The 14137-nt window shown below is 45.0% G+C and overlaps 1 protein-coding gene across 13 annotated transcripts in view; it reads left to right on the forward strand.

Annotated features, from left to right (window-relative positions):
- TMEM117 (transmembrane protein 117) overlaps window positions 1-14137 on the forward strand; it is a 360911-nt gene that overhangs the window by 64761 nt on the left and 282013 nt on the right. Inside the window, exon 2 of one of the 13 annotated variants that reach the window (XM_045032422.1) lies at window positions 1445-1496. The exons of the other annotated variants lie outside the window; for them this stretch is intronic. The gene's annotated coding sequence lies outside the window, so the exon portion shown is untranslated. The remainder of the gene's footprint in view (window positions 1-1444; window positions 1497-14137) is intronic. 13 annotated transcript variants of the gene reach the window in all.

Raw genomic sequence — 14137 nt, forward strand, 5'->3', positions numbered from 1 at the left:
TTAAAATACATTAACTTTATCCTAATCCTAGCTAAATAATTACTGAACCTTTTCCAGTGCAGACAAATGTAGACCCTTGTGCCTCTAGAAACAGGTACTTTCTAGCAGTTACTCAGTTATATGAAGTATATGATGGACATGTCATCAGTATTGTTTTTTTCAAGCAAGTTTCTGAGGAAAAGGCAAAATTCTTTTCCTGGCTATAATTAACCTCCATCTGAACTCTAAAGACCACAATGGAGCTATGCCAATTTACACCAGCTGAGGAGTCCACCTCTCCATTCTAAAGTTTCCCACCAAAACATATGTATCATTAAAAAAAAATAATATGCCATTATTGTGGTCTCTTATTATCAAGTTGACATCCCATAATAGACAGCATAAATAGTTTCCCCGTCCTTGTAGCACCCCAACTAGACACAAAAAAGGACTTTATGATAACCCCTACACAAGCAGATGTAGGAAGGGGAAAAGAGGGTTTGTGCTGTTCTGAGGTTCAATAAGTTCATTCTCTTGTGGCCTGCCAGAGGGAATGAATTCCACAGCCATGAGCCCTCTATCCCACCCTTAGATACTGGTCTTCTGGTGACTGTAATCGAAAGAGCCTCAGCTGATCTCAGTGGTTGCGATGATGCAAAGGGAGACTGGAACCAGCATATCTAAGGAAGTGCCTAATAATGCTGACTTTAGTTAAAAGTAGCACCTGGAAGTTCACCTAGAAGGCAATGCACCTGATAGATCACAGGTGTAAAATGCTCACACTAACCCACTCCAAAAATGTAGAAGTCTGAGGCTAAGCGGTCCTCAATTGTAGCCCAAACTACAGCATACTATAATAATCCTACCATGAGGTGACAAAAGCTGGGAGGCCTTTGATGAGATCACATCAGCAAGGAGAGGCCACATCCTCTTAGCTTACCACAGAAGAGAAAAATGTCATGATCCACCATGGATACTGGGGGGTGGGCGGAAGGAACTTCAGTCTGTTATGTTCACAGGACATAAAGAAGTTAAATACAAATATAAGAGTCTTTCTGGAATTGTGTGATACCAAGAAAAAACGTAGTTTTAGCCAGAAACCTAATACTCAAGAACTAAAACCAGAGAGAAACAAAGCAGGCTGCTCTATAAGCAGAGAGACAGGATTCAAGCCATCTTATTCTAGGCTGACTTTTTCCTGAATGACTCTGATTGCACACTTCCTTGCCTGCAAGCAGGACCAGGAAATTCTCCCTTTTCTTTTATGTAATAACTTGCAATTCCAACACAGTCCTCGATACACGAGAGTCACATACTCTAAGCATCTTAACCTTTTTGGCTAGGGGTACACATTCTCCATCAGTTGATAGATCAGTCACAACCCTAATGAGTTCCTTATGTTAACTCTGTAAACATCACCTCCATCTTTCCTGGATTAGACTTCAGCAAGTTTATCTTCCTCCAGGGTCAGGCAAGAAAAATGCACAATCTGGATGGCATAAAAGTAAGATTTAGAGGTGAGTGTCATACACATGTTAGTGGCTCTGAAGTCCAAAACCTTTTACATTCTAAAAATCCCATGCTTTTCCTTCTCCCTCCCCCGAAGATGAGACATACTAGCGGATACAGACTAACACGGCTGCTACTCTGAAACCTAGAATCTTGTAGGATCTTCGGTGACTCAGCCCTTCGGTCAAGTAACATGAAGTCCATAGGTGAAATAAAAACCCCTTCTGGGGAAACAGTTCAACAGGGGGGCCTATCCCAGTACCTCTCAGGTGGCCTTTCTTTCCCTATAGCCCTCCCTGGCTCTGGCCCTTAATTAATTCAGCAGTCTTTAAAATTGTGTTGGCCCTGATATTGAGCCATAATCCAGGTCTCCCTCCATGGGAGTAGTGTTCTCACCTTCTCTGGGCCTTTTAGTCCCCAGCTCTCCTGCTGGGCCACTAAAAGAGTTCAGCTCCCCTTCTGAGGTGCATCAAAGTCCAGGCCATTTTCCCAATGGCTGAGGGTGGAGGTATGTCCCAGGCCCACCCTCTACTCCAGGTCCCAACCCAGGGACCCTAAAGATAGCTGCCATCTGCCATGTCCTTTTAACTAAGCTATGTTGCTGCTATGATGCTCTGGGTCACTTCCCCATGGCCCCAGAATGTTTTTCACCCTTACCTCAATGCCTCATCTTGGTTGAGTCCCAGCCACCAGCCCAGAGCTCCTCATTCCCCCAGCTCTCTGCTAGCACTGCTCTATCCAAGATCCTGTAGCTTCCTCAGGCAGGCACACCCTTCACACTTCTTCATCTCCAGCAAGGAACTGAATTCTGCACTGCACTGCAGCTCCTTTTATATGGGCCTGCTGGGCACGGATTGGCTGTTCCATTGCAGCCCCTCTCTGATTGACTGCATCCCACACCGCCGCTCTAGGCAGCTTGGAGGACTCTCTCCACTATCCTTTTCTGGGACAGGATGTGGCAGGGCCACAAAGCCTCCTGCAGTGGAGCCTCAGGGCCTACTCCATCCTGTCACAAAGAGACTAGGATAGAGGAGCATCTACAGAATACCAGTGCCCTGAGATCTCTTAGAAAAGAGTGAAGAATGCTCACCAGCGGTTCTCAAACTGTGGGGTAGGACCTAAAAGTGGGTCATGACCCCATTTTAATGGGGTCGCCAGGGCTGCTGTTAGACTTGCTGGGGCCTAGGGCTGAAGCCAAAGTCTGAACCTCCACTGCTCAGGGCTGAAGCAAAAACCTGAGGGCTTCAGCCCTGGACAGCAGGGCTCTCAGGTTACAGCTCCCCCGCCCAGGGCTGAAGCCCTCAAGCTTCGGCTTCACCCCGCCCCCAGGGCAGCGGGGCTCAGGCTTCGGTCCTCTTTCCCGGGGTTGTGTAGTCATTTTTATTATCAGAAGGGGGTCATGGTGCAAAGAAGTTTGAGAAATGCTATAATCCACTCCTCTTGGGGCACAGAGCTATGTCAATAACATCTCTTGGTCAGTTGCTGAAAAAGCAGTGACAGAATTGGAACTGTGCTGTCTCAGTTTATGAATACCGTATGTTGACCTGGTTATTGGGATGTTTACTGTGCGAACATATTGGTTTAGTGTTGTAGAGTCTGTAAGGAAAAACAAACAGGATGGTAAAATGAATCAAGATAAGCCACTTTTCTGCAAACACGTAAGGGTGTTAAGACAATGCCAAGGCAGGAAAAGGCCTGGGAACATACAAGATCAAAATACTATCGCAATTAAAAAAACAACAGACTCTCTTTTGAGAGACAGGGATATTTTTCAGAGGAATTAGGCTGAGACTCAGCCACCTGCTGGGGTGTATGAAGTTAGGCCTGCCTAGGTTACTAACCAAGGATGGTTACGTCTAATTAGACCTTTTGTTGTTTTTAAATTCTACAATGCTTTGTTTCTACTGTTTAAAATAAACAGTACTTAGGTTTAACAAGGCTATCTGATCACTGTACACCACTGGTCACACTCCTAAAGGGAAGAACTACAGTTGTCAGAACCTCGCTGGACCTGCTGGGTAAACACGGTTGATACAGAGGGTGCTGTAGACCAGGCTAAGAGGAGAAGGCATGTCTGATATCTGAGGCGATACACTCAGAGAGACCACAAAGGGGATAGAGGTGCAGCTGACCTTGCAACTATGACATGGGGTCCTGTGGAGTTGCCATGGTGACAACTGGAATGTGTTTGTGATGTAGTTGGTCTTTACAGCCCTAGGATTCCACACCCCCCTCCCTGTTAACATTAATGTCCTTTTAAATGTGAGCAACAACACAAGGCCAAATAAATTGATCATAAAGCTATATATATTTACACTTCAGGCATAAGTTCACATACAACCCTGTTAAGTGTTTGATATATCATCTTCTTCTTTTGAAATAGTGTATTTGTTCAACAAAACCAAGCTATTTAAAATGTTCAAAATTTCAACTAATGTATCTATTAATTTGTAGTAAATATAAAAATTTAGCTATCACAAGGGAAATATTTCCATTTTCTTTTTGCTGACATTATAAATTTGTCATTTTTGAAATTTTTTGTTCACATCATTAGTGTACTGGCCAAAAGACTGACTTTTCCTTTGCTCACACCAGGGGCATTCACTGACACTACTGACACTTTGCCCTGGTCTACACACAGCCCCTGGTTCGAACTAGGGTACGCGAATTCAGCTACGTGAATAACGTAGCTGAATTCGAACTACCCTAGTTCGAATGACTTACCGTCCAGACGCCGCGGAAGCGAACTCCGCGGCTCCAAGGTCGACTCCGGCAACTCCTCCTGCCGCGGTGGAGTACCGGAGTCGACCGCGGCGCTTCCAGAGTTCGAACTATCGCGTCTAGATCAGACGCGATAGTTCGAACTCCGAGAAGTCGAACTTGCCGCGTCGACCCGGCGGGTAAGTATAGACGTGGCCTTTGCGAAGACCAGTGTTGTGACTGTGACACTGCTTGGTTTCATCTTTCACATTTCAGAACGTTGCAGTAATAGACACTGATAATGTTTTTAATTTACTCACGCTGTTATGTTGCAGCTATAATCTTGGACTGCAGTAGCTTTGTCCTTTTTGCACTCAGCCAGAGCTTCTGCTGTTGTAATCAGCATAGCAATATTACAACTACTGGAGCTATCCCAATTTTTACCAGCTGAGGATCTGGACATTATTTTCACTTTCTTTCCACTGTTTGGTGATAACCAATTGAACTTGCTTTGGCTCTGTCATGCAGGTATTCAGATAAATCCAAATGCAATTTTGATAGATGGAGAATTAATATGACACAAAAAACTTCATGAAAAGTAGTTTTTCAAGATGAAATAATTTAGGTTGTCAAAAAATATATTATTTTAAAAGGGGACTGTATCTGCAAAATTAGTCATCAATCCTGCAGAGACTTGCACATGTACTTAACTTCACATCTTAATAGCCCCATTGACTTCTGTGTAACTACTTACATGAATTAAGGTAAGAACATAAATAAGTCTGTGCAGGATTGGGGCCTTAATGTTTACAGATGAGAGACTAGCTAGAGAGGGTAACCTAATTCTTTGAAATTATCTAAAAACAATTTTGTATCTTTTCTTCATAAGATTCAGGATTCACGGTGTTTAGTTTTTGAGAGAACGTTTTAATATTGTATGAGCTTGGAGGAATACTTGTGATATGTTATCACCCCCAAGAATGTGATCACACTTGTAAGAAATGCTACTTTGTTGTCAACATACAAAATCGGGCCATAGAAATTGATACTAGTAATATCAGGGCTTGGCTACACTTGTGAGTTAGAGCCCATTAAAGCAACCCCAGGTACCCTAACTCATGACATGTCCACACTGGCAAGGCACGTACAGCGCCCGGACTCCGCAGCAGGAGCGTGTGATGGGTTAAATCACAGATACCCCTTGGGAGCTGCCACCTGATGTGCCCAGACTACTTCTACCCCTGCTTTCCCTGCCAGCCTGGGACCCCAGCACCCTGTCTTGCTGAGCCAGACATGCCCATCTGCTCCAACAAAGACCCAGGGTTTGAATTACTTGCTCTGAAGCTGCAGGCTTAACTGAAAGCAGCTCACAGAAGTTTTCTTGTATTTAACACTCAGATGCTCAACTCCCAATGGGGTCTAAACCCAAATAAATCTGTTTTCCCTGTATAAAACGTATACAGGGTAAACTCATGAATTGTTCACCTTCTGTAACACTGATTGAGAGATGTGCACAGCTGTTTGCACATACTCTGGGTTAATTAATAAATAAAAAGTGATTTTATTAAATACAGAAAGTAGGATTTAAGTGGTTCCAAGTAGTGACAGACAGAACAAAGTGAATTACCAATCAAAATAAAACACGCAAATCTACACCTAATACAGTAATACAATTGAGTACAGATAAAATCTCACCCTGAAAGATGTTTCGATAAGTCTCTTTCACAGACTGGACACCTTCCTAGTCTGGGCACAATCCTTTCCCCTGATACAACCCTTGTTCCAGCTCAGGTGGTAGCTAGGGGATTTCTCATGATGGCTCCTCTTTTCTCTGTTCCACCCACTTATGTATCTTTTGCATTAGGCGGGAATCCTTTGTCCCTCTAGGTTCCCCCCACCCCTTCTCAATGGAAAAGCACCAGGTTAAAGATGGATTCCAGTTCAGGTGACATGATCACATGTCACTGCAAGACTTCATTGCCCACTTGCCAGCACACACATATACAGGAAGACTTACAGGTAAAACACCCATCTGCAGTCAGTTGTCCTGGTTAATGGGAGCATCAAGGTTCTAAACCACCATTAATGACCCACACTTTGCATAATTACAATAAGCCCTCAAAGTTATATTTCAGATACAAGAGTGGTACATTTATACAAATAGGATGATCACACTCGGTAGATTATAAGCTTTGTAATGATACCTTACAAGAGACCTTTTGCATGAAGCATATTCCAGTTACATTAGCATATTTTCATAAAATCATATAGAGTGCAATGTCACAGAGCGCTCCTGGTAATCAACCTCGACGAGAAGCATAATGCCTGCTGTGCCCCAGCTGGAGCACCACAGCGCCAGTGTTGACGCCCTGGTCTATTAATGCGCTCTGACTGGCCTCCAGAAGTGTCCCACAATGCCTGCTCTAGCCACTCTGGTCATCACTTTGAACTCTATTGCCCTGCCCTCAGGTGACCAACCATCAGACCCAGGGCTGGCTTAGGACAATTCCCCTGATTCCTGGGAATCGGGGCCTGCGGCTAAGAGGGCCCCGCAGCGTCTGGAAGAGGGGCCCCACACCCTCCACCAAAGTGCCGCTGGAAACAGCGACAACTGATTGAGGTGCCGCCAAATTGCCGCTGCTATTTTCGGCAGCAACTCAATCACTGCCGCTGTCTTCGGTGGCATTTCAGTGGCAGCTCTTTCGAATCGGGCTCTGCACGTCCTAAAGCCGGCCCTGGTCAGACCCGCCCTTTAGATTCTTTAGGAATTTTGAAAAGCCCCTTCCTATTTTCTTAGCAAGGTGTGGTGTGCTCTCTGTAAATCTTTCCAGGTGACCATGCCTCCACATGCCAGGCGATCCCCAGTATGGAGCAATGGCGAGGTGCTGGACCTCATCAGTGTTTGGGGGGAGGAAGTGGCCAGTCCCAGGTGCACTCCAGCCGTAGGAATTACGATACCTTCGGGCAGATATCAAGGGACATGATGGAAAGGGGCCATGACCAGTACATACTGCAGTGCAGGGTTAAAGTGAAGTAGCTGCGGAATGTCTACCACAAAGCTTGCGAGGCAAACCGCCTCTCCAGTGCTGCCCCTGCGACCTGCCATTTCTACAAAGAGCTGGACGCAATACTTGGGGGCAACCCCACCACCACTCCAAAGACCACCATGGACACTTTAGAGCCCAGTTCAACAAGGCAGGAGGAGGAGGAAAGCGGGAGCGAGGGTGCTGAGGAGCAGAGAGAGAGCCCGGCATCCCTAGATACATGCAGCCAGGAACGTTTTTCAAGCCAGGTGGAAGGTAGCAAGTCGCAGTGGATGGTGCTTAGGGAAGAACAAACACCAGAGGAGGTGCCCGGTAAGCGGCTTTTATTTTGGGGATGAAGTTGTTCAGTGCAGGCTTTTGGGGCAAGGAGGGTTAGGGCTGCATGCATGCCTAGATGTGGAATAGGGCATTGATATTCTCTCTCACATCGCGGTAATTGGCCTCAGTGATCTCTTCAAAGGTCTCATGCAGAAGCTGGGCAATCCACTTGCGCAGGTTCCTTGGCAGTGCTACTGTGCTTCTTGTCCCAGTAAGGCTAACATATCCGTGTTGCTGTGCCGTGACGGGTGGGAACATTGCTGCACACAGGCAAGCTGCATATGGGCCAGGGCAGAAGCTGCATTGTAGTTGAAAACCCACTGTAAGCGAGTGGACTCACCCCTGCGGCGCCTCCTGCTGGCGTCCTTCCGGGAATTGGCTTCCCTGATCTCCGGTACCCCTTTATCTGGGGTGCTGCCTCTCAGGGTCTCCCCTCCCCAAAGAACCCCCACCCGCTATCCCCACCTCGCCTCAGTCATAGGCTACTGCCAGTCACCAACTCACCCTGGGACAGACTGCAGTGTCAGCCACTCATCATAGGCAAGGTTGGGTCTGGACCTGTTGCCTCTCTCTGGAACCCAGTGCCTCTATGAGGTCTTGGACAAGGCCCTGCAGCCTGGGGAGTTGCTAGCCTGGAGCACCCCAGCCCCTCTGGCCTTTCCTCAGCCCTGCCTCACTCTAGGCACCCTGAGTTTCCCAGCAGCCAGGCCCCTTTCTCTCTGAAGGCAGAGAGAGACTGTCTGCTCCTAGCCCACTGCCCTCTTATAAGAGCCAGCTGAGCCCTGACTGGGGCGTGGCCACAGCTGAGGCTGATTCCCCAGTCAGCCTGGGCTGCTTTCCTCCAGCCACAGCCCCCTCCTGGGCTGTTTTAAGCCCTTCATGGCCAGAGTGGGTGACCACCTCACTACACCCACCCTTGCTTCTCAGGTCACCCTCAGCAGAGAGATATCTTGCAGGATGAACTCATCCTGTGGAAAATGTGGAGACAGTGTTCAGTATAGGGCCCCCACTGCAGCTGTTGGCTCTCCCCAAGGCACACAACCCCAGAGGACAGTACAGCCATGAAACAATCAGTCCCCCTTGCCCCTGTGCTTACTCACCATTTTGGGGCTCCTGTAGGTTATGTGCGCTCACTTTGTGACAGGCAATTTCTGTGATTGTGTAGACTGTGCTTGTCTTTAAGTACAGCCAAATCATTGCTTTGTCTGATGTGAACAATGCTGCCTCTGTTAAGTATTGCATTTTGGCTTTACAGATACAGCCTTGAGATCCCAGCAGTCCTTGTTATCAACGGCTGAAAGACTCCAAAGAATCAAAAAGGTCACGTAGAAGCAAAGAGGACATCCTGCATGAAGTAATGCAGCAGTCCCTTAATGAAAATCAAAAAGTTCAGGAGTGGCGGGAGAGTGAAAGGAGGGTCTGCCAACAGAATGCGGATTGCTGGCACCAAAGCATGGAGCGGCTGCTAAGCATGGAGCGCCAAGCAGACTTGATACAGGCACTCGTAGCAATGCAGGTGGAGCACTTCCACACCCACCTCCCCCTGCAACTCTTGTCCCAAAACTCTTTCTCTTGTGCCCTCATGTCACCTCCAACCCACTTTCCCTAACATCTGGGTTCCTATCGCCACCAGCTGCCTCCAACATCTGTAACTTCACCACCCAGCCCTGCAAACTATGATCCTTACCCACTGCATTCAGTCCCCTCTCACCATGCATTTTAGCCAGCCTGAAGTGCAGCACTCATTGCACAGCACTCCTGACAGGAAGGCTGAGTATGAGAACAGGACATACGTGGTACCATTCCTCACCCCGTTGTCCTTTCTGTTTCCCAAGCAGTTGTGTTTCTTTTCAATAAATGAATTTTCTTTTCAATAAACAATTTTTTTGGCTTTGAAAACATTCTTTATTATTGCATTAAATAAAAGATACCTTAGCTCAGGAAAGCAACAGGAACAGCAAGTCAGTGTATCATATGTAGCAAACACAGATTCCTACTAACATTGGAACCACTGCACTTCACTCCCATGCAGGGCACCAAACATTACTCATGGCTTTCAGCCTCAAATTGCTCCCTCAAGGCATCCCTAATCCTTGCAGCCCTGTGCTGGGGCCCTCTAATAGCCCTACTCTCTGGTTGTTCAAATTCAGCCTCCAGGTGTTGAACCTCCGAAGTCCATGCCTGAGGGAATCTTTCACCCTTCCCTTCACAAATGTTATGGAGGGTACAGCACACGGATATAACCGCAGGGATGTTGTCATCGGCCAGGTCCAGCTTCCCAAACAGACAGTGCCAGCAGCCCTTTAAATGGCCAAAAGCACACTCCACAGTCATTCTGCATTGACTCAGCCTGTTGAACTGCTCCTTGCTGCTTTCAAGGCTCCATGTGTAAGGTTTCATGAGCTACGGCATTAAAGGGCAAGCGGGGTCTCCAAGGATCACAATGAGCATTTTGACTTCACTTACGGTGAGCTTCTGGTCTGGGAAGAAAGTCCCAGCTTGCAGCTTCCTGAACAGGCTTGTGTTCTGAAAGATGCATGCATCATGCACCTTTCTGGAGCAGACTGCATTAATGTCAGTGAAACGCACACGGTGATCCACAACTGCCTGGAGAACCATAGAATAAATATCCCTTCTGATTTATGTACTCGGAGGCTAGGTGGGTTGGTGCCAGAACTGGAGTATGCATCCCATCTATCCTCCTCCGCAGTGGCATAGCACACTGCAGCGCTTGCTCTACTGCACTCTCTGAGGGCTAGTTTAATTCACAATGCTCTACATCTGCAAGTGTAGCCATGCCCTCAGAGTTTAGCAGAAGCTAATATATGGTGTCAGCCTCTCTTGTTGCTTTATCCATTTTTATACCCGTCAGTCAAAATGAAACCACAGAAATCTAATTAGAAAAATTTCAATAGCCTTTCTAGTTGAGAAAAAAAAAACAAATACAACAACTGTATAACTTTCAGGCCTGTTGAAAAGGGAAAAATGTGGAAACATAGAATAGAGGCATATTAACTATTCAAGGTTGAAGTGATAAACCTGCAACACTAACCCTATTTTCCAAGGTCTAGATTTTAAACACTGAATGTCTGATTGCTAAGTGCACAGCCAATCATTTATAGGCACACATATCTGTATACATATGCAAATCAGGGGTTGTGCTTGCACATCAGAGTTTGAACATGGGTTTTGAGATTATTGTAGTTAGTATTAACTGAATAATTAAATTCTCAAAAATCCTCTCCCAGTTCTTGCTAATGTTAAAAATTGAAGGAGTTGAAAACTGAAAAATGACTACAAAAAAATTCTATTTTTCTCAAAAAAGCCCAAAGCTTTTCAGCCAAAACCAGAAAGATTTTAGGTTTTGGCTGAAAACTATTCAGTTAAAATTCAAACATTTCCACAAAAATTTCCAGTAAAAATTTAATTTAGTCAAAAACCCAATTTTGCATCAAAAACATTGTTGACAGAAAATCTTGAACCAGCCATTTTCAGTAGACACTGTAATGCAGAGATGGAAGTGCCTCCTTTGAGCTCAGAGTTCACTTTACAGGGTAGTAGAGGGCACAAATGAAGATGGCCACATAATAGTACATGCCACTCTTCCTACACACATTACTTTATATCATGCCTATTGGGGTCAGTCTTTCATCTGTGAAGTCAATGGGAGTTTTGCTATGGACTTTGGATAGGCCCTTAATCTTCCTTCAGCAATTCCTAAAATGGGGAGTGAAAAACCACCACCTCACCACAGACAAACAAAATCTCAGCCTTTGGAACAGCAAATTACAGCCTGCAGGTGATACTCGCTGAAGAAACTTAAGGCTGCTTTTTAATTTTTTGTGTTACTATTTTATTATTATTTTAACCTCAATTCTTTTTCCAGTTCCCTGTGAAGCCATGGCATCCTTTATTCTTCCTGAGAGCCTTCAAGTCAAATCCTCTATTTCCTAATCAAATGCCCTGACTGCTGTGGGAACTTTGCCTGAGCAAGTTCCTCTTTTCAGAGGAACTGTAGTCTGTTGTATCTTTTAGGATTTCTTCATCCTTCTTCCGCGGTCATAAATTGTAACATTTCCTACCACTGCTCCTTAGTCTCTAGACTTCTTAAATTATTATTTTTATTTGTTGTTCTGCAGTAGCATCCAAAACCTCCAGGATTGATGGCCCATTTTACTTGGCACTTGGGCCAACATCAGGGCTGGCTCCAGGCAGCAGCCCAGCAAGCAGGTGCTTGGGGTGGCCAACGGAGAGCGGGGGCATGTCTGGCTCTTCGGAGGCAATTCAGCGGCGGGTCCCTCACTCTCTCTTGGAGCGAAGGACCAGCCGCCAAATTACTGCCAAAGACTGAAGCGGCAGCGGTAGAGCTGATCGCGATCACAGTTGTTTTTTTGTTTGTTTTTCTCTGCTTGGGGCGGCAAAAACCCTGGAACCGGCCCTGGCCAACACAAAGGTAGACGTGGTCTCTGTCCCAAAGAATTCACAATTAAATAAACTGACTTTCCTGAAATCTTGGTTCTGTATGTATTCTGAACTAGGGTGAATTCAATGATCTTGTGATCATTAGTACCCAGGTTTTTCTCTTATTCTTATGTTCTTAATTAGCTATTGTCTGTTGCTGAGGAGTAGCTTCTTCTCTAATTGGATTTTCTTATTTCTGGGTCCTAAATTTAAAAAACTCTTTGATGAATGTGCTCAGATCTCCGGATAGTTAAAACACTAGTTATAACCAACCATCACAGCTGGAATTTTAGAATTACTCAAGAATTCATAGACTAATATGAATAATGTGTATATCTGTGGTAACTAATTTTCTTATGGGTGATAGAAAAATTAATCAAATGACCTATATACTATTGTTTTGTTACATCTAGTGTTAACATTTTTAAATTAACATGGAGTTTTCAGTGTGATTCAGATTAAATACATGTACATGTATTGAGGATTCTTTCCCCCTTCTGCTAAATAGAAATATTCCATAAAAGGGAGGAACAGGAGGAGGAGGAGGAGGAGGGAAGAGAAAGAAAAAGTGGCCTGTGGATGTGGGGAGGTGCATGAAGACACTGAGGGTACGTCTACACTTACCTGCCGGTTCGACGCGGAGAGTTCGACTTTTCGGAGTTCGAACTATCGCGTCTGATCTAGACGCGATAGTTCGAACTCCGGAAGCGCCGCGGTCGACTCCGGTACTCCACCTCGGCAAAAGGAGTTGGCGGAGTCGACGGGGGAGCCACGGAGTTCGACCCCGCCGCGTCTGGACGGGTGAGTTGTTCGAATTAGGGTACTTCGAATTCAGCTACGCTATTCACGTAGCTGAATTTGCGTACCCTAATTCGACCCCCGCCCTTAGTGTAGACCTGCCCTGAGTCATATTAATACATTGTTGTTTCTAAAGGATTGGAAAGGATCTTTGTTAATCTGAAACACATCATTGAATGAAGGCATTATTAGAAGTCTCTTTTTTGACATTTTTTCTCCAGATCTGTTCAAAATAAGTAAAACTCATTGCATATTATTAATCTAGGAATTCATGTGGTGGTAAATGACTTAGGGGAAAATTCCCACATACTCCTACAAATCTCTGCATGCAAAGATTTCTAACAGTTGCTTGAAATTCTTGAGTGCTCTGTGGCTTGATTAGAGATTTTTGAGCTGTCATCTTCTATGCTCACCTAGCAAAATGTGGGTTGGAAAGTTATTTTTAAAGCCCTTTTTACTGCAAGAGAAGCAGCAGGACTGGGATGGAGAGCATAGCTTCTAGTAAAAGTTAAAATGAAACATTGACAATTACAAGCTTAGAACCTATTTAAATGAAAGGAACCTTGTGAAAAAAATTGTGATAAAATTATTTTAAATTGGGAACACGTTCTGAAGTGAAGAGCAAAGATACACAAAAGGTTCTCCTTATTTCACATGACCCATTGAAATATCTCCATTGTACTTAATAAATAATGAAAACCGAGAACATAATTGATAGTGGTTAACAGTAAAATTTGACGCCTGGGATTAGTGCTATTAATTAATAATAAAATCAAAAGACCATTTTAGCAATAAAAATGCTTGTACAGCAGGGAGAAGCAATTTCTGCAGTGCGTAAGCCTCTGTAGCTGCCGAAGGAGGGCCACTGTGCAATGGATAGAGCAAGATTTAAGGAGATTGCACAGGGCTTCTGGATTTTGCCATGGAGTTGGAATATTCCATCCTATCACCTCTTGGACAATGGAAGCTTTCTGCAATCAACGGTGGGAGGTGAAAACAAGCTTTTTCCTGTTTGAGCCTTGAACCTTTAGTCACCATTTCCTGGTAGAAACACAGACATTTATAACTGGAAAGAGTCTGAAACACCCAGCAACATCCTGGTTTCTGTGCCACACATGGATGTAACTGAAAAAACTTCTCATGAAGGTTAAACGAACTTGTGGCACAGAAGCCAGTGTGTTGCTGGGGCTGAACTCATCCTTTTCTTCTTCCCTGGGTTCTATTGTCCCACTGTCAATATGGTGAGCCAAAAAGAAAAGGCTTTAGGATTTGAAAAAGCCTAATCTGTGATAATGAAAAATCCTTTGTCCAGATATAATCCAAATGTT

Source organism: Mauremys mutica, chromosome 1, assembly GCF_020497125.1.
Source record: "Mauremys mutica isolate MM-2020 ecotype Southern chromosome 1, ASM2049712v1, whole genome shotgun sequence".
In the NCBI taxonomy this organism is placed as follows: Eukaryota; Metazoa; Chordata; order Testudines; family Geoemydidae; genus Mauremys; species Mauremys mutica.